Source organism: Neltuma alba, unplaced genomic scaffold (genome assembly GCF_004799145.2).
Source record: "Neltuma alba isolate B1F8T4 unplaced genomic scaffold, ASM479914v2 tig00012335_pilon, whole genome shotgun sequence".
Classification (NCBI taxonomy): domain Eukaryota; kingdom Viridiplantae; phylum Streptophyta; class Magnoliopsida; order Fabales; family Fabaceae; genus Neltuma; species Neltuma alba.
In genome coordinates this window covers 262,382-284,427 of record NW_021636844.1, presented here as the reverse complement: position 1 = coordinate 284,427, position 22,046 = coordinate 262,382, and positions in this window count along the sequence as shown.

Below are 22,046 nucleotides of genomic sequence, written 5' to 3'. Positions count from 1 at the left end.
GCTTGAAATTAACTGCTTCAGGCCCTACGTTTTATCCCTTAATATCTCCTTACTTTAATTCTTTTTATTTCTTTGACATACATAGCATGGGCTTAATCTTTCTCATTCATACTCATATACTTTCATTCATGCCATAAACATCCTAAGCATATACATTGAAGTAATAGCATTCATAACATAATTTACAGCATAGGAGAATTATACATTGAATATTCATATCAATCATTTGCATTAATAATTCTCCACTTCTTCTCCTTGCTTCTCATGCCATTAGTGCCCATCATTGATTGACCTAAATGGTTGGTTAGGGAGGGGGTGAGATTCAGGGAATCTCATAGCAAACAATACCACATAATCATGCTAGATGGATGCTAATGCACTACACGCAACTTGTTTATTCTCTTGTTAATTAGTGACATACTAGCATGCTCAAAGCTAACTTCTTGATGCATGGCCATGGAGACATAATCTACTCATCATGAATAGCAATTACAGCAGCTAAAACATGTCACAACAACATGCAAATAACATGTACACGGCAACACACAAGCATACCACATCAAGCAATGACAATAGGTAAGTTCACTACCTTGCACCTCAAGCTTTCCTCTTACTTTTCCTTTGACTCCCTTGACTTTCCAACCATGTGGGCATTCGGTCAACATCACTAAACATCCTCTTGGATGTTTCAAGGGTCCTAAACATAACCATAATGATGACATAATCCATTAGGACCATTAGATTACATAAAGTTCAAGACTAGCTTTCTTGAACCTCAACCCCTTTCTCTTAGTCTTAGGGTTTTCTTTCTAACTTTTCTAATATAAATCTTATCATTTTACATCCTTATGATCTATTTCCTATCAATTAGGACCACTTTAGATGGCTTTAGATTCAAGAATATCAAATCTGGAAGTTTTGGTTCGCGGGTACTGTTCATGCAGAATCTCCAGAATTTTTGCTCAACTTTGAAAATTCATAATTAAATCTATAAAAATCAAAATTGAGTGCTTCCAAGTCTCACTGAAAGATAATTAAGTTAAATTAAAAGGAAAAATAGTTTCAGGAACCAATTCTACGATGAACAGTACCATAATTGTACGGAACTTGACAATCTCCTAAAAGTTCAACACTGTTTCCAGATTTCAAACCCTAACTTTGAAAAATCACCATAAATCGTACACATATCCAAATGGAGTGTTCTACCCATGGATTTAAAGCTCACAGAGTGTACTTTAAGCATGAAAAATTTCAGAATCAAATACGCACAGTAACTAATTCGAAATAGGTATCAAATCAGATGCTACAGCCACCACATACCTTGATCTTGAAGCTTGAACTTTGTTCCTTCTTCTTGGCCTTCACCCCTACGTTTTTCTCTCTAAATTTTGGCAGAGTTTCCCCTCTTAAACTCATGTTGGCTGAAAATATGAAGGGGAAGAGGCTCTATTTATAGCCAAAAAGTTGGCTTGAATGGACCAAAATGCCCTTGGTGGCTAATAGAAAGGGTAAGGGCAAATTTGGAAGTTCAAGTGGACTTTTGCATATCATTGCATCATCTTATTACATCATGCTTACCTCAACCTTCTAGAAGATGCCAAGTGTCATGAAAGTGGTGGAGGAGATGGGAGATTAGATCCTAGCTGTTGGATCAAACTTCTTTCATAAGCTTCCTCCGAATTTACTTGGCCCACGTTTCTCCGGCTTTCTTTATGGCCTTTGGAGCTCAGAAAATTGTTCTGCCTGCTTTATAAATTTCCTTTAATTCTAAATAATATATATGAATTTTCTTAGGCCATAACACTTCCTTTAAACCTTGCATAAAAATTCATTTACCAAAATACCCTTTTATCGGCAAAATCGGCTCTTTAATTTATTAAAGCCACTCCACTGGCCTTTTGGTTGCGGGACTAATTTTATAAATTAGTACAACCTTTCAACCATCTAACCTCATTTTTGTATACATTTTTGAGGTCTCTTGCTATTTTAAATAATTACCTCAAATGGTATATTTTTTACTGGCCACAACCTCATAAATTCCATTTAAGCTGCCTCAGGGGTGTTTTTGTCATTTCTCTTCACAGAAGAGTCTTAGAATATTATTTCCCATTTTTTGGGATTTTTCTTAGAATTTTCTGTACCCTCTTCCACTTTTACCCCTGTTGGTCATAACTTTCAGAATTTACAGTTTAGTCCCTGGTTGGACTTAACTTCATATAATCCTCTCTTTGAGGCTTCTAACTCAACCTTTGGCCTATATCTAGTCTCTTTTCTCTCTCTGGGCCTTCGAGACTTTACTGGAGACTCTAACTTTATTACACTTTAGCCCCTTAAAACTTTTACTTTGCAGTTTAGTCCCTGAAACTACTTCGACTTCCTTTCTCATCTTTGGGACTTCTGCTAAAAAAGGGGTTTGATAGCCTATCTAATTCAGGCTATTACTGGTACTTCTAGGCCTAAAACTTTGGATGTTACAAATCTGGGTTGGCTAAAGTCTCCAGCTCAAGCTTGACTCTCCTTAGTATTTCAATGAAGTGTGCCGTTTACACAATTACAAATGATTGTCACATAGGGGATACTATGGTTGTCCAGAAAAGTAGAAGAATAATTAGAGACTTACACAAGTTTGCTCCATCATTTGTTGCCCCTTTAATGCTGGGTCAGACTTTTTCTTCTTCTTTTGGTGCTTTATTGTATCCTCACCACCACGCAGAGAGTCCAGCACATAAAACTTTAGTGTGCTCAATTCAAACACAAAGACAAACCAATACAGTGCAAACAAAATAGGTGCAAATATGTATTCGCATTCAGCAAAATTGTATCCCAAGTATTGGGAGAGTAGTTCTTTTAGATGTTTGTCCACTTGCCATGGTGTGTGTTCCTGCACCATCCTTGCCTATCACAATAGAAAATTACAGAGCAATGCAAATTTCAATGAAAAAACTATACCAATAACTTGACTGAACAATTTATAGCATCAACTCATTAACAGGGGATAGCACTAACCATGAAATCTACATCAAATATGTGTCTTTTAACCACAGAGGCATTCTCCTGTTGGTCACCATTAAAGGTGTGGGCAATCAGAGTTATGATTTGCAGATTAAAGGAGTAGGAAAATTAAAAATGTGGCATATTCCATATATGGCCACTTTGATGTAAGTTGAACAGTGCACATACCTTGTTGCTTATCCACCTTCTGGGACCCAGTGCTTGTAGGTCTGCTCGTATTGCCAAATGCCCAAACATATCTACCATGACCCTACAACAAATATGAAAGTGGAAATAAGTAGTTAGTATTGCATAATAGTATTATTCACAGGCTGTCTTTTCCATAATAACTAACTATACTTACTCTTGAGCCTCATCTAGTTGACACCACTCAGTACACATAGTATAAAATGCATCCCTGTCACTCATTTTTACCTTTCTTCCATAAGTAGACATGTAAGGAGATTTCACTACTGGGAGTTTATGTCTACTTGACCTCTTTGTGGGTAGTTGCACTGCTTTGCCCACCATTTTCCCTTCTTCATTACCTTCTTCAATTTCAGCTGCCTGTTCACCTTCAGTATCTTTTTCTACAGCTTCATTTTATCTCACATTGTCATTCTCTTTATCTTCCTCTTCTTCTTCTTCCTCCTGTTCATCATCATGTGATTTCTCACCACTTTGATGTTTTTCTCCACCCTCTACAGTCATAACTTCATCATGTTGCGGTTGCTTATCTTCATCCTCCTCAGTGTGGTGTTCTTTTCCTTTTTCTTCATGCTCATCTTTTTCACTTTCATCCGGCTGCTCATCATTGACTTCTTCATTGCCTCCCCGGTTAAGAATTTTATTTTGCAACTTAACCAATTCATCACAAAGTTTTGAATCTTGGCCATATCATTCTTCAATGTGTTATTGAAATTGACCCAAAACTCCTTTATGTCTTGCACATTATAAATGTATGTCATCAAACAGATATTAAGTCTGACCAACAGACATTACCACATTGGTATTACTCACCAGATGATGGAAACTTCTACTGCTCTCTGGTTGTGTTGACTCATTCACTTCAGCAGAGGGTAGACTGTAGAAAATGCCATGTTGACTCTCCTTTTTTGCATCAATTCTGCTCTTCACAACCTTATCATCCCAATGTCTGATGGCATCTTTGTCTTTTGGTTCACCTCCTTGCAAAGGGAACCTTTGCAGGAAGTACAACTACAGAGACAGAAAAAACATGACTAAAAAATCAAATTACACAATATATCAACAGTTTAATAGTCAAACCATATCCAACATCATTTATTTTGTAAGGAAATATGCAAGTACTAATAAAAAGTAGATGCACCCTCTGACAACTCTGGCACCCTCGGTCTGTCCTTCCTTACTGCTCCTATTATACCGTTTAATTTCTTCATTGAGTTCGTCAAGCACAAACGAAGCCTAGTCAAAAAATTTCCAGTTATTTTCTATGTAGGCCATTACCTTTAGCACCTTGTCATTCACACTTGTACTTCCCGTGGGACAAAGAAGAGTCCCCATTGTTAAAAGAACAAAATAGAATTCAAAGTTTCCATTTTCTTCGTCACTCATTATCTTCTCTGCAGTTTGAGAATATGTCAGTGGAGTATAGTCCTTTTTCAGCTCATTTACTTCATCCTTGAAGCCAACCAACTTCATTTTGGAGCCCTTATCTGGTAACCCAAGCACCCTCCTAACATCTGTACCAATTACCTTCTTTGTCTTCCCCCTTATGGTGATTTGTTTACTTAGAGGGTCATATGTATGAATCAACTGTAGACATAAATCTCTAGGCAACTTATTCAAAGTAATACTAAGAAGATGGCCAAACCCCATTTCTTCTACCTTGTGCTTTAAATTTTCTTTACCATTTATAAAGTTTACTACTTTCTCGAATTTTGTGGGGGAGCAGCAAGTAGAAAATAGGGACACATATTTCTCCTTCTTCTTCTTCTCCTCTATCAGCTATTGCTCCTTCTGTAACATCCTAAGTTTTTATCGGGTTTTAATAGCCTCTTTTGGGTTGATTTTGAGGATAGATTAGTGATTTAATCTTGTTCTTGGTGTTTGGGTTGGATTTGAGGTTTGTTGGAGGAATAGGTGAACGTACCCCTCTCAGGGTATGTTCGCCGCGGTGAAGTAAACTTCGCCGCGGCGCACCGGGAGTTTCAGAGGGGAGTGTCTTCTCGGGAAGGTTTGGCCGCGGCGAAGTCTAGGGGACGCCGTGGTGAAGTTGTTCAGGTGAGCGAGGCTTCCCTTTCGGGAAGGTTTCGCCGCGGGGAAGGTAGGGGCATGCCGCGACGAATGTTTTCTGGGCGAGCGAGAGTTTCCTCTCGGGAAGCTTTCGCCGTGGCGAAGATTGGGGTTCGCTGAGGCGAAGTTAGGTTTTCAGGCGAGTAATCCCTCTCGGGATTAGTTCGCCACGGCGAAGATGGAGTTCGCCGTGGCGAAAGGTCGCGATTCTATATAATCGCTGGAGGGTTCAGTTGTGCGAAAATAAGAAAATCTGAAGGAGGAGAGAGGAGCTCTGCTAGGGTTTCAGTTTTGAGGCTTAGGAAAGACATTTCTAAGGATCCATTACCTCAAGTAAGTGATTTTAACCTCTAATCTATCTTCTTGATTGGAATTTCTGAGGATTTTTGGTGGAACCCTAGGATTTTCTAAGTTGTGATGAAACTGAGGTTTTTGACCGATTGTTTTGAGTTTAATTGATTGCATTGGGTTAGTTTAAGTATTTAATCGGTGTAGTTTTCTTGGATTTAAAGAATCTTGAGTTTTTAGAGCTAGGGTTTATGGAAATGGATGATTTGGGATTGAGGATGATAATGTAGAGATTGATTTTGAGTTTTGTGAATTGGGTTATGTTAAGGAGGGTTAAATTGGATGTTTAATCGGTTTAGATTTGTTGTTGGAACTTTAATTACTCAAATGAGATGTTGGAGGTTGAATTCCTATAGTGGGTCCTTGAGGTTTGAATTCTAATTGATGCTTGGAAGGAGACTTGATGTTTTAATAGACTTTGAGGACTTTGGAGTGTTGTTTTGATAGTTATACCCTTTGAGTTGGGTAGAGTTTTGATGGGAGATAGGAATTTTGTGTCCCCAAGTGTTGTTTTTGGCCACATTATTAGTTTGAAAGCTAATATATGATGGTTGTGTGTTTGTGTGCTTGTGTAGACCGGTTGTGAGTCTTGGTGGTGCACGGGGCCACATCGTTGGTTTGTTGTTCCTTGCTCAGGCGAGAGGTAACCACTTTCCAATCCTTAGTACTTGCTTCTGTGGTATTGTGAGTAGATTTGTGTTTTATGCTCCAAGTAGTAATTGTGTTCAAACTATATGTTGTATATAAAAAGGGAAAACCGTCTTGTGGGGTTTTTGATTGATGATGAATGAGTTTTGGAATTGTGAAAGATATGCCACTGAATGAGGTTAATTGTGAAATGATTATTACTCTTTGATTATGATTTGAGCATGATGCATTAATTGGGAATTGGTGAGAGTGTTGTCTGTTACTACCACGTGGTAAGGCCTCCATTAATGCATGATGGTTGGCTCCTTACGTCCCCCATAGTGAGGGATAGGCCTTTTTGGCTCTTTACGTCCCCCAGAGTGAGGGATAGGCCTTTTATGGCTCCTTACGTCCCCCATAGTGAGGGATAGGCCGGCTTCGGCTCCTGAAAATCCCCCAAAGTGAGGGATTTGGTTAGTGGGATTGTATCATTGCACTGGCATAACTTTTTGTGGCTATCTTGTTATCTTAGTATTTGTGAACTGCCCCCACTTGACACCTCACGAGCACCTATTTAGTAGTACCTAGTATTGGAAAGGTTGGTTACTGGGACTTTGTCTCACCCCATGGTTTACAATATTTTCAGGTGAAGGTTCTAGGCGTGCGCCTTCGGGAAGAGACGCAGAGGCTTGAGCTTGGTTAGCTTTAGGCCTCTAGCTTTATTTATGTATGGATAGTTGTATATTGCCACAGCTAGGGTTTTCTTGAAATATTCTGACTTCCCAGCCTTATTGTAAACTGGAGAATATATTATCTACTCGTTTTGTTGGCCGGAGGCCATTCCTATTATTTTATGAAACTTGGTTATTCGTGGTTGAGATCTATTGTGATGGGCTGATTTTGATGTATGTCGTTACTCGGGCCGGAGGCTCGGAGGCCCAGTGGAGTATGAATGGATTATTTTAGTTGCATGCAACTTCTTACGGGTTGACCCGAGTTTGTAAGTCAATTTCTAAAAATATGAAATTTTCCTTCTACTATGGTAGCTCGTTTTAACAACTTTCCCTTTCTACCATAGTAGTGATTTCATGATGAGTTATAATGTTTTTGAGGTTAAGGGTTTTACACCTTCTTCCTATACGGCTCCCTGTCAGCATCACTCATCTCCTTCCAAATTGTTGAAGCCGCACCTATGATTGCTCCTATATCTCCATGCATCTCCTGCTTCTTTTGCTCCCAATATTCTCCCTTGAATACTTTCCAACTGGTAACTTGTGCATCATTTTTTCCCATCTTCTTCCTTTATCCAATAATTACAAAGTCATCAGTTAGTAGATTAAACAGCACTTCAAAATTCATACCATCCAACATTTCTTGTTACATAAACCCTAAAATTGTATGCCACTAATTGTTATTGTTAAATCCCTAACTTTACTTGTCATACGACAGGGGACATCAAATTGTTACATGCAACTTAATTGGATAATAACACCATTCTTTGTGTAAATTGGCTAACATTCATTGTTAGGCCACAAAAGATTAGATTCCAACAAACATGAAATTATGCAATAGAGGTGGTTAATTAACTAATTGTTCATGTTAATTTCCTAACTTTTACAGTCCAACACAAATCAAACAGTTACAACAAAGGTAAGTGGAAATGCAGCTAATTACTCGTGTCAATTGCCTAATTTTCCCTGTAACGCCACTCCAGGTCAGATTCCATCAAACATGAGATTATGCAACAGAGGTGGTTAATTAACTAATTGTTCATGTCAATTTCCTAACTTTCACAGTCCAACACGGATCAAACAGTTACACCGAAGGTAAGTAGAAATGTAGCTAATTGCTCGTGTCAATTGCCAAATTTTCCCTGTGAGGCCACTCCAGATCAGATTCCATCAAACATGAAATTATTCAATAGAGGTGGTTAATTAACTAATTGTTCATGTCAATTTCCTAACTTTCAAAGTCCAACCCAGATCAAACAGTTACACACAGAGTAAGTGGAAATACAGCTAATTGCTGGTGTCAATTGCCCAATCTTCCCTGTGAAGCCACTACGGATCAGATTCCAACAAACATGAAATTATTCAACAGAGGTGGTTAATTAACTAATTGTTCAGGTAAATTCCCTAACTTTCAGAGTATAACACGCATCAAACAGTTACACAGAAGCTAAGTGGAAATTGAGCTCATTGGTCGTGTCAATTGCCTAATTTTCCCTGTGAGGCAACTGCACACCAGATTCCCACAAACATAGTGGGTAATTTACTGATTCTCCATGTAAATTGCCTAACTTGACAGATTCCATGAAATATGAAACTGTTAGACAGAAGCTAAGTGGATAATCCCCTAAATCCTTGTGTCAATTGACTAATTTTCCCTGTGAGGCCACTACAGATCAGATGCCAACAAACATGAAATTTTGAATTGTAAGTTGTTACTTTACTGATTGTTCATGTAAATTTCCTAACTTCTAGAGTCCAACACACATCAAGCAGTTACACAAAAGTTAAGTGGAAATCTAGCTAATTGCTTGTGTCAATTGCCTAATTTTCCTTGTGAGGTCACGGCAGATTAGATTCCCACAAACATAATGGGTAATTTACTGATTCTCCATGTAAATTGCCTAACTTGATAGATTCCTGAAAACATCAACTCGTTAGACAGAAGCTAACTGGATAATCCCCTAATTCCTCTTGTCAATTGCCTAATTTTCCTTGTGAGGCCACTACAGATCAGATTCCAACAAACATAGCCAGTAATTTACCAATTCTTCATGTAAATTGCTTAACTTGACAGATATATGCAAAAATGAGGTTGTCACATGCAACTGATTAGTCAACTAATTCTTCACGTCAATTGACTAACTCTCATTGTTGGCCCACAAAATCTCACATTCCAACAATCAATGGGATAAACCAAATAAAACAAACTTATTTGCCTAATCCATACGATAATATTTGCCCCTCCCAATTCTTTTCTTAATTCCTGCAAAATGCCTACAAACACTATAGCAATATAGTTAACTACTAACACTAATTTTTCCCTAAATAATTAATAAATTTCTTACTTGGCCCCCACACAAACACTTCATGCTACACTCACAAGACTTCTCTCACTAAATTAGGAGTATTTACTAAACGGCAGCAGGGATGACAGCCGAACACTATGTGACACATTGGTAACCATTCTTGGGTTAGAACCTGAATGTCATTGCCAAACACACCCACCTTTTAGTGGGTCATTCCTCCTTAACCTACCATGAAAACAAAATCAAAGAAATCTACTACATGTAATGTGGATCGCCAAGCTTTCCAAAGGAAATCAGTGACTTCTCCGCGCCTTGCTTCTTCCTTCTTTGTCAATAGCCTTGCAAGTTTCCTCCTTTATCGGCCTCTTCTTATTCTCCTTCCACTTGTAGTGACTACCACGAACCTGCAGAATGAAGCTGACAGAATTTTTGGGGGACACGTCGAACACTTTTCACAGATTGCGAGAGGCAACAATCTTCCCACAGAGGTAGCACATTCGCAGCTGGGAGAGGGTAGATTTTTCACAGAGTGGTAGTACGTTTGCAGATTGGGAGACGCTACAGTTTTCCCAGAGCTGTTGCACGTTCGTAGAGCGGGAGAGGGAAGAGTTTTCGCAAAGTGGAATCTCGTTCGCATAGAGAGAGGGAGGACTTTTGACCATTGTTTTTTGGCCTTATTTTCAAATTTTAGAGGAAGTTAAATGGGGGGCAATGGCATCATTTCGTTTGTGGAATTAATATCAGATTAGTCTCTTGGTCTTACAGTGAGGTTTTAGAAAGTTTTGGGGGCTCTTTGACATTAATTGTGTTCTGCAGTCCTTAAGTGAAATTTTCCCATGATTTAATTTAGCATTCGGAAGTTAATTAACAATACCTATAGGTGTAATGAAGTGGAAGAATAAGAAGATAGTAGTTAGGATGGTAAATATATTAATGGCAAAGATATTTGGAATTCTTCTAAGGAACAAATTGAGTGAAGTTTAGGAGTTTAGTTAGTAATTATTAATCATTGCATTAGTTATCATCTTATTGATGAATATTTACATATATCGTGTAGAGTCTCTTTAGTTGTGGTTAAGAATAAGGCTTCGGTGAATTGGTAATACTCTTATTAGTTTGACAAGAGGTAACCACTTTCTAGTTTACCTTATATGCTTGTTGATGTAATTATAAGCATATGTAATATTATGACTGCCATCATTATATGTCATAATAATTTATGTATAAAAAGTGTGAAATAAAAATGTGAAATTTATCTTAAAATTTATTTTTGATAAATTTGTTAGTTAAGTGGGCATGAATTGTTTATCTTGAGATTTTATTATTGATGCTAAGCAATATTGAGTATTGAATATGATAATGATTTTGGATATTGGCTTATATGAGATTAAACTGTTGAAATACACATAGAGCTGTATTGGATTGTGCTGAGTAGTGATTTTGGGAGGTTTGATTGTTTCATACGATGTCCTATAGCTGCCACTTGGCACCCAAAGGCTCGATTTAACATTCTTAGGGCCTTCAGTATCACATTTTCTTTGGCCGGGTCAAGGGTTAGCTCAAGGGACATGACACCTTTTCATATTCCAAGGAAAGGAAACCCATTATCCAATGCGAACTCTATAATTTTTGGCTGAGTTACACCTTATTATTTGAGAGCTTGGTGCAACCTTATCAAAGAGACTTATCCTATCATATGTGGTTATCCCAAGGGTTTTATTAGAGGTTAAAAGGAGGTTATAAGAATAGTTGATGGAGTTCCATGCATGCAAATGGCATATTGAATTATTTTATATTGTTTCTATAAAATGTTTATGCTATATGTTATATGAATTTATATTTTGCCTGCTTAACTATCTTATACTCATTTCCTTTATCCTTGTTGAATTAGAATTGTAGTTAATGGGTCGACTTGACTCACCTCGTGGTTTATTACTATTTTTCAAGCAAGGTTCTGAATGGCTTATGTTTAGGAAAGGTTAGAGAGGTTTAGGCTTGCATTGTGCCTTATAAACCCCCTTCTCTTTAGGTTAGTTACGTAACACATCTTTTACATTAAATAGAAGCAACTAAAACCACTCCTTAAATCTTTAAGTTGTAAAAATTTGAATTTTAAAATAAAGCTTCTTGGGTTATTATTCATTCTAATCATAAAAATTAGTCTAACTTTGAAAAATCAAAATGAGGTGGTTCTATATTCTAGTTGAAGCTTTTAGAGAGATCTTTGAGAAAAAAATTCTACCACATTGTGAATCCATTCTCATGTGTGCCTAGTTTTCAAGTCAATGTACATTGTTCATATGGTCAATTTTTTAATTTTTCAAAATTTATGCCTAACTCTAGATGGGCATAAGTTTTGTACAAAATTCCAATTTTAATGAATTATGACTTATTTTAAAGCTAAAAATGAGATAGATTAATTTGCCAAGTTTTATGATTAGATTCTTCTATTTGCTTAGAGTCACGTGAAGTCAAACATTGGTCCATTTTAGGTCAAATTCATCCTTTTAAAAGGTCAACTTGATATAATTCCACCATAGTAATCCAAGGCATGCTTCTATCATAATTCACATTATTTAAAAATCATTCTCCACTTATGTTACATACCTCCAAATATCCATTAAATCATCAAAGTTATAACCATTACAACATTGTAACATAATGTTCACAAAATTTCACATAATCACATGAAATCATTCCTTAAGCTAGGGCCACTTCCTTGCATTTTCCTTGAGCACTTGCAGCCCCTAATGCTATTAATTTGAGCATAAAGAACAGTGAGATTTCATGTAAATCTCAATAGTAAAGAACCATAATTACAATGTCAATCACGCAAGGCATGTTTTATGTGATCTCATAAGATATCAATTAACATTTATGCCATAGGAAGGGAGGAATATACCATTCTAATGATCAACTCAACAATGCATATAGCCAAGGCATAAAATACAAAGAGCTAACCATATTATCATCTATCTAGATCTATCACATCATGGCATATAAACAAGAAATTACAAGTAGTAACAAACCAAGCAAGATAATATCAAATTGTAAGTTATATGCTACCCCTTAATCCGCTTGATCACAGAGCCTCTTGTCCTTATCCTTGAGCTGTCTCTTGCTCAACAATAATGCCTATCAAACAACAAGAATAATGACATTTCAAATCAATTACACTATTCCATTAAACAATTAACTTTAACCTTTGTTTTAGGATTTTAGCATCATCTTCCTTAACATAATTCCTACATGCTTTCCCTATATGATTTTTCATGTAAAATCCATATATGAACTTAGATTTGTCAAAATCCAACTCCTTCCCTCATTTTTCAGCTTGGCTAAGAGGTAGATTTTGGAAAGCTTCTAAACGCCTATTCTCCACATACCCCTACATAAATTCACCTTCTAAACTCATTGAAAGCATCAAACTAACAAAAATCAAACCCTAGCATGGTGAACCAGCTCTGGATGAATAGTATTATAAGCTTACACAAGTTGAACTCTTTTAAATAATAAGATTTAATCATCATCAAAAAACCATTTGATATCCCTTAATCTATATATAAACTTAAAATCAATCATATTCCATCATAAAAAAAATTCAAATAGAAGCCTCCCTCAAGGTTTTCAATCATCAAACTCCATCAAAGCTATGTTTAAAACCATCGATCTATAGAATATCATGGATTAGGAAGGATAACCAAGCTTTTACTTTGATTTAGGACTTGAAACTACCTTGACTTGCCTTGTTCTTTATCTCCTCCTTCTTCCTTCTCAGTTGACCGAATGGTCTAGTCTCCTAACCTCCCAAGATGACAAAAAAAAAAAGACTAAAGAGGAGAGGAAGTGATATATATAAACTTGTCCTTAACCCTTACTATGTGGTAACCTAAGTTACCATTCATATTCACCACATCACATATGGCTTCATCCTATGTCTTCTCCCTCAAAATCACACCACACGACCTCCTTAGGCGTCTCCTAAACTAAATGAAGATGCCACTTCAAGGGACACATAAGCACATATGTGTAAAAACCTCTATTTTTCTATTAATAACTCCAATCTTCCAATTCTATCCTCCAATAAATGGTATTATCCCACTTAGGTCCTCTCCCTCCTCAAATGGAGCCATCTTGACTAGAAAATTGGAGGAAAATTTTGCTCCACCAAGCTTATGGTTGTTCTATAGTATAATCTTATGATATTAGTTAAATTTTTCTTGAATCTTGTTAAATTCACTATATCTAAAAATTTATTTTCTAGTACCAATAACTTTCATTTTGATGAGATGAGGTTTCTCTAATTTTCTTAGATTTTATTTTGCCCTATAACTCCTTCAATTAAATTTTTCCAAAATCAATCTTTTACCAATATAATTCAATTTTAAATAATTAAAGATAACCTCTGCATCTCTAGAGGCTAAGAATAATTTTAGAATTTATAATAACCTCTCAAATAATTTTTTTAATTTTCCCATGAATTATTAAGGCCCCTATATATTTTAAATAATTCAATTTGTCCATTCTTAATTAGTCAAAATTTCATGAAAATATAGAAAATTCTAAAATAAATTATTTTAATGCTATTTTCATCTTCCAATCTCAAATACTGTTATAGACTCTTTATTCTATTTTTTAATGATTTTTTGGGAATTTTTTGAAATTTTGGATACACTTTTCCACTCTATTTCATCTTAACCGAATATTTTGAAAAAGATAGTCCAGTGATTGGTTTGATTTCAGTTCAAAAGTTGTGTCATCTATCTGTCTACTACGTCGTTTGATCCATGGTCTATTTTATATTCTCTATTTCTAGGATTAAAATTAACAAGACGTGACAAGTTATGTGTTGATTTTGTATGTTGCCACCTAGGGCTCATTCACACACTGATATAGTTTATAAAGCTGTTTTGAGACTCGAGTGATTGATTCATTTTTCCTATACTCTGGTAGAGTGCTGATAGAGGAGGCTTGAGGCCATAAGTTCTAGAATGTGACTTTTGATTGTAGATCCTTAATTGTGAACTTTTTAGGAAAATTCTAGAGTTATATGAAAATTTTATTAATCTAAAAATATGTGTTGTGATGAATGAGATTATAATTATGGGGAATAATATTGGGTCTATTGGTGAATTGTGATGTTAGGCTTCGAAAGTGCCCAAAACCCAATTATCATGTTGTGTGACTAATATTTAAATTGCAAGTCATGGGTTTTACTTTTTCTAACCATGATAGGTTTTGTAAATTAAAATTTAATCCTTCATTGCCATAGTTGACATTTCTAAAGTGACACTACTACAAAAAAGGCCTTTTATGGTAGTTAAATAAGCTTTTCATGGCAATTTTGAGTGCGACATCTATGCCATTCACATAAAAAAGTAGAGGATTTCACAATGGTTTAGTAACCACTATGGTATGTGACTTTTTATGACAGATAATTGCTATGAAAAGTTTATTTATTATTTATTGAATTTTCCTCCTCTCACTTGGCTCAAGACCTAAAGCCCTTAAATACTAAAGAACATTGAAGTCTTTAACCACTAAATCAAAGCCACTAAGATTTTATGAAAGTAAAATCAAACACCTAAATCTGATAAAACTCATAAATTTTAGGCTGTCATACTTATATCTACAAAATAAGGGGAAGAAAAATTAGATCTATTCAACCTTCCATGCATCAAAGTATATTTAAGCAATGAGACTAACAAAAAAACAAATCTATTCAAACTCAAAACAAACATAATGTTTTTTAATAAAAAAAAACACTATCCATATCTTTTCAAATAACCAAACCACAAAAACTAAGAAACTAATGGAAAGAATGGAGGAGAAAGGGTGAAAAACTCACAAATAAGGATGAAGAAGATGACGTGATAGCAACAGCGATGGAAAAACATGGCAGAGCTAACAGAAGTAAGGAGAAAATGTTGGCAAAGATGGGAGGAGGGAGAAAATTAAGTGGGGATAACACTAGGGACCATGAGTTTTGACTATGAAAAGAAAAAAACCATCATGTGATAGAAAGGATTTTAAAATTCTGGTAAACCTTTTAAGATGATTTTTCAAAAACTTACCATAAAAAATACTTTGCACGGTAGTTTTCCAAATAACTACCATGAAAGGTAAAATGTAATTTAATATAATTGTAAAAATGTTACCACTATTTTTTTTTACATCATTTTGCCTGATAACTGCCGTAAATTAGCATAATGAAAGTTCTTTTTTGTAGTAGTGTGATTAGTAAAATCTTTTATAACTATGGTGGTTTTCAATTATATGTTTTGTCTTTTTCGACCATAGTTACCACTTAAAGGTCTTGTTCAATTCTTTTATATTATAATTAAAGATATAATCAATTGTTATGCATTAGTATTTGTACAGTAATATTGGTGATTGTTACATACTACCCCAAGGAGCTTTGTATTCCTGAACACTTAGTTGATATTATGTATAATTGTGTGATTGTAGCCACAATGCAACTGCTTTGGAATGGACAGGAAGATGATAAATTCATTCTTACCAGATGGGTTAGACAAGGTCACCCGCTCTTTCCTTACTTGTTTGTGATCTACATAGAGAAACTAGTTCATATCATCCAAGAAAGCATCATAAGAAAGAAGCAGTGCCCTATTAAACTATGTAAGCAAAAAAGACCTGATAAAGACAGAGCAAGAGAAACTTAAAGTATCTTGGTATAGTAAAATACCACGAAGATAAGTACACTGGTAAGGCACTATCCTAAGTAAATGTACCTAAATAGTAGAAAGGATACAGGAAGCATGAAACATCCTGACTTTAACCCCTTAGAGTACGTATTTGTAAGCGTTATGGTTCAAGCACATCACGATACAAGCCCGTAGATTTAAAATTTCAACATAATTACTCGAGTTACTATTCACTGTTTAAGTTCCAGATTACAAGTCTAATTTCAAAAATTCATAACTAAATCCATCAAAATCGTATTGGGGTATTCTAAAATTATATAGAAAGCTATTTCGATTCTCTTTAAGGAAAAAATATCCAATTGGACTTATCCTTGACCAATTCGTACAATTTAATCAATAAATATTACTGTTCATTTCATAAAATCTGGAACTTCCAGATTCTATGCCTCAATTTTGGAAATTCATATCTCCTTATGTACACATCCAATTGAGGTGATCTACCTCTCATTTTAAAGCTTCAGATGTGTAACATGAGTCTCCCAAATATCGTGACTTAGCTCATTCGTTTGGTAGGTCAAACTAGAGCTACAATCTCACTGCTCTAGGACATACGTTTTATCCCATAACATCTCTTTACTTTAATTCTTTTTATTTCTTTGGCATACATAACTTGGCCTTACTCTTTCCCATTCATTCTCATACACTTTCATTCATGCCATAAATATTATAATTAAATACATGGCGTTATTGGCATCCATAAGATAAATTACATAATAGGAGAATTACACACTGAATAATAATATGATTCATTAACATGAACAATTCTCCACTTTCTTCTCCTTGCTTCTCATGCCATTATTGCCCATTGATGATTGACCTAAATGGTTGGTTAGGGAGGGGGTGACATTCGAGGGAATCTCAGTAGCAAATAATACCATATTAATCATGCTAGATGGATGCTAATGCACTACATGCAACTTGCTTGTTCTCTTGTTAGTTAGTGACATATTAGCATGCTTAAAGCTACCTTCTTGATGCATGGCCATGGAGACATAATCTACTCATCATAAATAGCATTTAAAGCAGCCAATACATGTCACAACAACATTAAAACATCATGTACAGCAACACACAAGCATACAACATCAAGCAATGATAATAGGTAAGTCACTACCTTTCACCTCAAGCTTTCCTCTTACTTTTCCTTTGACTCCCTTGACTTTCCAACCATGTGGGCATTTGGTTAACACCACCAAACATCCTCTTGGATGTTCCAAAGGTCCTAAATATAGTCACAATGATCATACAATCAATTAGGACCACTAGATTACATAATATTCAAGACTAGCTCTCTTGAACCTCAACCCTTTCTCTTGGTTTTAGGGTTTTCTTTCTAGCTTTTCTAACATAAATCTCATCATTTCCTATCCTTAAGCTCCATTTCTTGTCAATGAGGACCACTTTAGATGGCCTTAGATTCAAGAAGATCAAATCTAAAAATTTTGCTTCGCAGGTACTGTTCACGCAGAAATTCCAGAATTTTTGCTTAACTTTGAAAATTCATAATTAATTCTAGAAAAATCAAAACTGAGTGGTTCCAAGTCTCACTGAAAGCTTCTTAAGTTCTCTTTAAAGAAAAAATAGTTTTAGGAACCAATTTTATGCTGAACAGTACCATAATTGTACAGAATTTGACACTGTTTCCAGATTTGAAACCCTAATTTTGAAAAATCACCATAAATCATACACATATCCAAATGAAGTGTTCTATCCATGGATTTAAAGCTTATAGAGTTTACTTTAATCATGCCAAATTTCAGAATCAGATACAAAGAGTAACTTATTCGAAATAGGCATCAAATCAGATGCTACAACCATCACATACCTTGATCTTGAAGCTTGAACTTAGGTGGACTTTCTCTCACTAGAAATAACTCTTTCTCTCTCTAAATGCAAGAGCGGCAGAGTTTCCCCTATGGTCCCTTTCTTGGCCGAAATGTGAGGGGAGGGAGTGCCTATTTATAGCCAAAAATTTGGCTTGAATGGACCAAAATACCCTTAGTGGCTAATAGAAAGGGTAAAGGCAATCTTGGAACTTCAAGTTAACTTTTACATTATCATTGCATCATCTTCTTGCATCATCCTTACCTCATCCTTCTAGAAGGCGCTAGGTGTCACAAAAGTGGTGGAGGAGAAGGGAGATTAGATCCTAGCTATTGGATCTGTTACACCTTACTATCGTATCGTCTTAGGGTTCAATTACAACCATTTTAGACCACATTGGATGGTCTTGGGCTCAATTTTATCTCAAAAATGCTAAATTTCAGATTTTCACTGTTCATCAAGTAAAAATCCAGTTTTTTAGCCCAACTTAAAAAATTCATAACTTAATCTAGAAAAATCAAACTGGAGTGGTTTAAAATTCTATAAAAAGCTCCTTAAATGCTCTTTAAGGAAAAAATAGTCTTGTGAACCAATTCCATTAGAAAAGGCATCAGGTTTTTGTGAGAGCCACCTCTGTCTATTAGGCAAAAACCCTTTTTCTAGAGTCTGAACCATAACTTTGAAAAATCATTAAAAATCATGTAGTTGGCCACTTTTATCGTGTTTGCTATCAAAATGAAGCTTAGAAAGTGATCTACAAACATGATAAATTTTGTAATTAAACATGTTTGAGAACTTAATCAAAACATCATGTAAAGGTGACGGTGTTAGTGAATTTACAGCATTGCCCAACACAATATTACATAACCCAAATGTCCATGAATTTTTATGGTATGATACCATACTTTTAACCCTCAATCTGCAGCTTGCCTTTGGATGTTTCAGGTCCTAAAATTTAGATTGTATTTGGGGAATGAGATGTCATTGAAATCCCAATAGCAAATTAACCAACTATATCATCAACAAGCATAATCAGCATGCATAATTATATTAACTACTATTAGTGAACTAGCATGCTTATCATTTGGCAAACTCAATCATGCAAAGGCCAAAGCAAGAAAGTGCAAAGAGCAGCCACATCACAATCAAGAAAGTTCATCCACACAATAGCAATTAATCATGCAATAATCAATAATGCCAAGTCAATGTTAGTAGTTAGGTTCAACTTGCTACCTTGCTCCAAAAGCTTAAGTTTTCTTTGTTTCTCTTCTTCTTCATCACAAATATCAAACCCTAGCATGGAAATCCATAAAAAAAGGGTAGCAAAAGTCATTAACCAAACCAAGTAAAAGCAAGAACACAACTTAATATGACTCTTGCTCCTTAAAGCTTCCACCTTTGTTCATTATTTTTGAACTTGTTTCCTTTTAACTTTAAAAATTGCTTCTTGACTTATTCCTACATGGTTTTTCATGTAGATTCCAAATATATGCTTATATTTAAGAAAATAAAACTCCTTCTTTCAGTTGCTCTTGACTGAACCAGGGGGTTCTTTAACCCAAAATTACAACTTCGGTTTTAATGCTTCCAACACTTGTTCCTTTTGGTTTACCCAAGACCATTTTTCATTTTGAGCACCATGAAAGGTGTAAAACATTGAAAAACACATCCTAAGGTCCATTTACTACCTTGGCCGAAATGGTCCATATGGTACACAACCAAGAAAACACTTCAAAAATCAACTCACAACCACTTGTAACTACTAGGATCTAACATGTTTTGAAGTGTTCTAGCAAGTATGATCAACAAAACTTCTTTTCCCACATGAGAAGCATTTCGTCCATCACCCAAAGAAGAGAGGAAACAGAAATTTTCAACCATACAAAGAAAGAAAACAAGGCAAGGATCCATTTAGAACCAAGAACTAACCTTGAATCCTTGGTTATATGATCAAGTTTGTAGCTTTTCCCTTGGATTCCCTTTGAACTCCCTCTTTTCTCTCTTGGTTCCCTCTTGAACAAAATAACATCTGAATATTAGGGGAGATGAGCTTGTTTAATGAGCCAAAATATCCCAACCACCATCATAAATGAAATTCCAAGTGTCATTACCCTCTTTAATCTTACTTTCTCTTTCATAATTAACTAAATCCAAATGAAATTAATAACCAAAAGTCAAAATCCTCTCCATTTGAGAAATGACACTTGGCAAGTTCAAATCCTCTCCATTAGGGGCTTGACACATGGCTAATTGTGAACCATTTGAATTGCAAGACTCTAGTGTTGCTTTACCTGTGCACTTCGACTCCAGGTTTAACTTCATTTCTATAATTACAGTATTTTCGCCTCTGTAATTATTTTTTGTCAAATCCCTAATTTATTCTCCTTATCTTTAGCTTCCCAAATTTCCCTCTTTGTCGCAAAATTAATTTCCCAATAATTAAAAACTAATTTCCTTTTCTTTAAGGTTTTTCCACTTTCCAAAGGTATTGAGAAAAATCTTGGATACTTGAGGGTCTTCATTTAATTCCATAATCTCTTATAATTCCTTGGGATATCATAGGAATTTTCTTAGAATTTTTATTCCCCTTAAAAATATTTATTTGGAATTTTCCAAATAAAATCCATTAAATTGGCCTAAATCACCCTTAAATTCTTTTGTAATTTCTCTAAGGGTAATTTGGTCATAAAACCAATTTTATAATCTCATATAATTCTCAAAGGATATTATCCTTATTTTTTCTTAATTTTCTAAGGCTTGAAAATATTATTCCATAATTATATTTGACCAATTTTCCTTAATTAGTCAAATTTTCATAATTGGCTTGGTAAATCATAATAATTATTTTCCACCAAAATTCTTCTAATTCTCCTTATCATTTTTGGCCCTTAATTATTTAGGAATATTTCTTATTCCTAATTACCATAATACTGGATGTGACATTTCTCCCCCCTAAATAAATTTCCTCCTCAAAATTTAAAGCATACCTTAATGGAAAAGTTTAGGGTACTTTTCCTTCATCTCGGTCTCCATCTCCCATGTAGCTTCTTCAAAGGAAAGACCCTTCCAGACCACCTTGACTAGTGGAATCTGCTTGTTCCTCAGCTGCTTGATCTTTTGATCAATATGATTCATTCTGGTCTAACCTCAAAAGACAGGTTGTCTCGGAGCACAATGTCATCATAGCTTATGACATGTGTCGGGTCTGGATGGTATTTCTTCAGTTGTGAGACATGGAAGACATCATGAATCTGACTTAATTTCAAGGAAAGAGCTAACTTGTAGGCTACTGGTCCAGCTTTGGACAAAATCTGAAATGGTCTAGCATACTTTGAACTCAACTTCTTGGTCCTAAGGGTTCGACCAACTCCCGTTATTAGTGACACTTTAAGGAAAACGTGATCACCAATTTCAAACTCTAATGGTCTCCTTCTTGTATCTGCATAGCTCTTCTGTCTACTTTGAGCCGTTAGAAGTTGTTGCTGAATAGCTTTAATCTGTCGGGAAGTCTGATCTACTATGTCTGGACCAAGGATGCTTCTTTCACTAAGCTTTGTCCAACATAAGGGAGATCTACATTTCCTCCCATAGAGTGCCTCGTATGGTGCCATTCGAATACTTGAATGGAAACTGTTATTGTAGGCAAATTCGGCTAACGGTAAGTATGTATCCCAATTACCACCGAAATCCAATATGCAAGCACGTAACATATCCTCCAATGTCTGAATCATTCGTTCCGTCTGCCCATCTGTCTGGGAATGGTAGGCTGTACTGAATCTGAGAGTAGTGTCCATTTCTTTCTGTAGGGACCTTCAAAACTTAGAATTAAATCTTGGGTCTCGGTCCGAAACAATACTGCTTGGGACACCATGCAGCTGATTGAACCCAATTGTTCTATGTTATTTCATATCATTTTAAGGGTATTTATCATAGATTTTGACTCTTTTTGATGATAATTATGCTTAATTTAGATTAAGAGTCCTTACTTTGTGTTAGTGTCTTTTTTAGGGTAAAATTGTCATAATTAGTTATTAATTGTATTCAATTGATTTCTAGGACAATTGATTGCTTTTCATTGTAGGACACTTGAAAATTAGAGCCAAGATTGAAGACCAAAGCATTACACAACATGAGAGTTTCCAAGAAAATACTGTGCTGTAGCAAAAAGTCTGAAAATGTGCATCAGTGGCTATTTTGGAATAGTTCGCCGGGGCAAACTT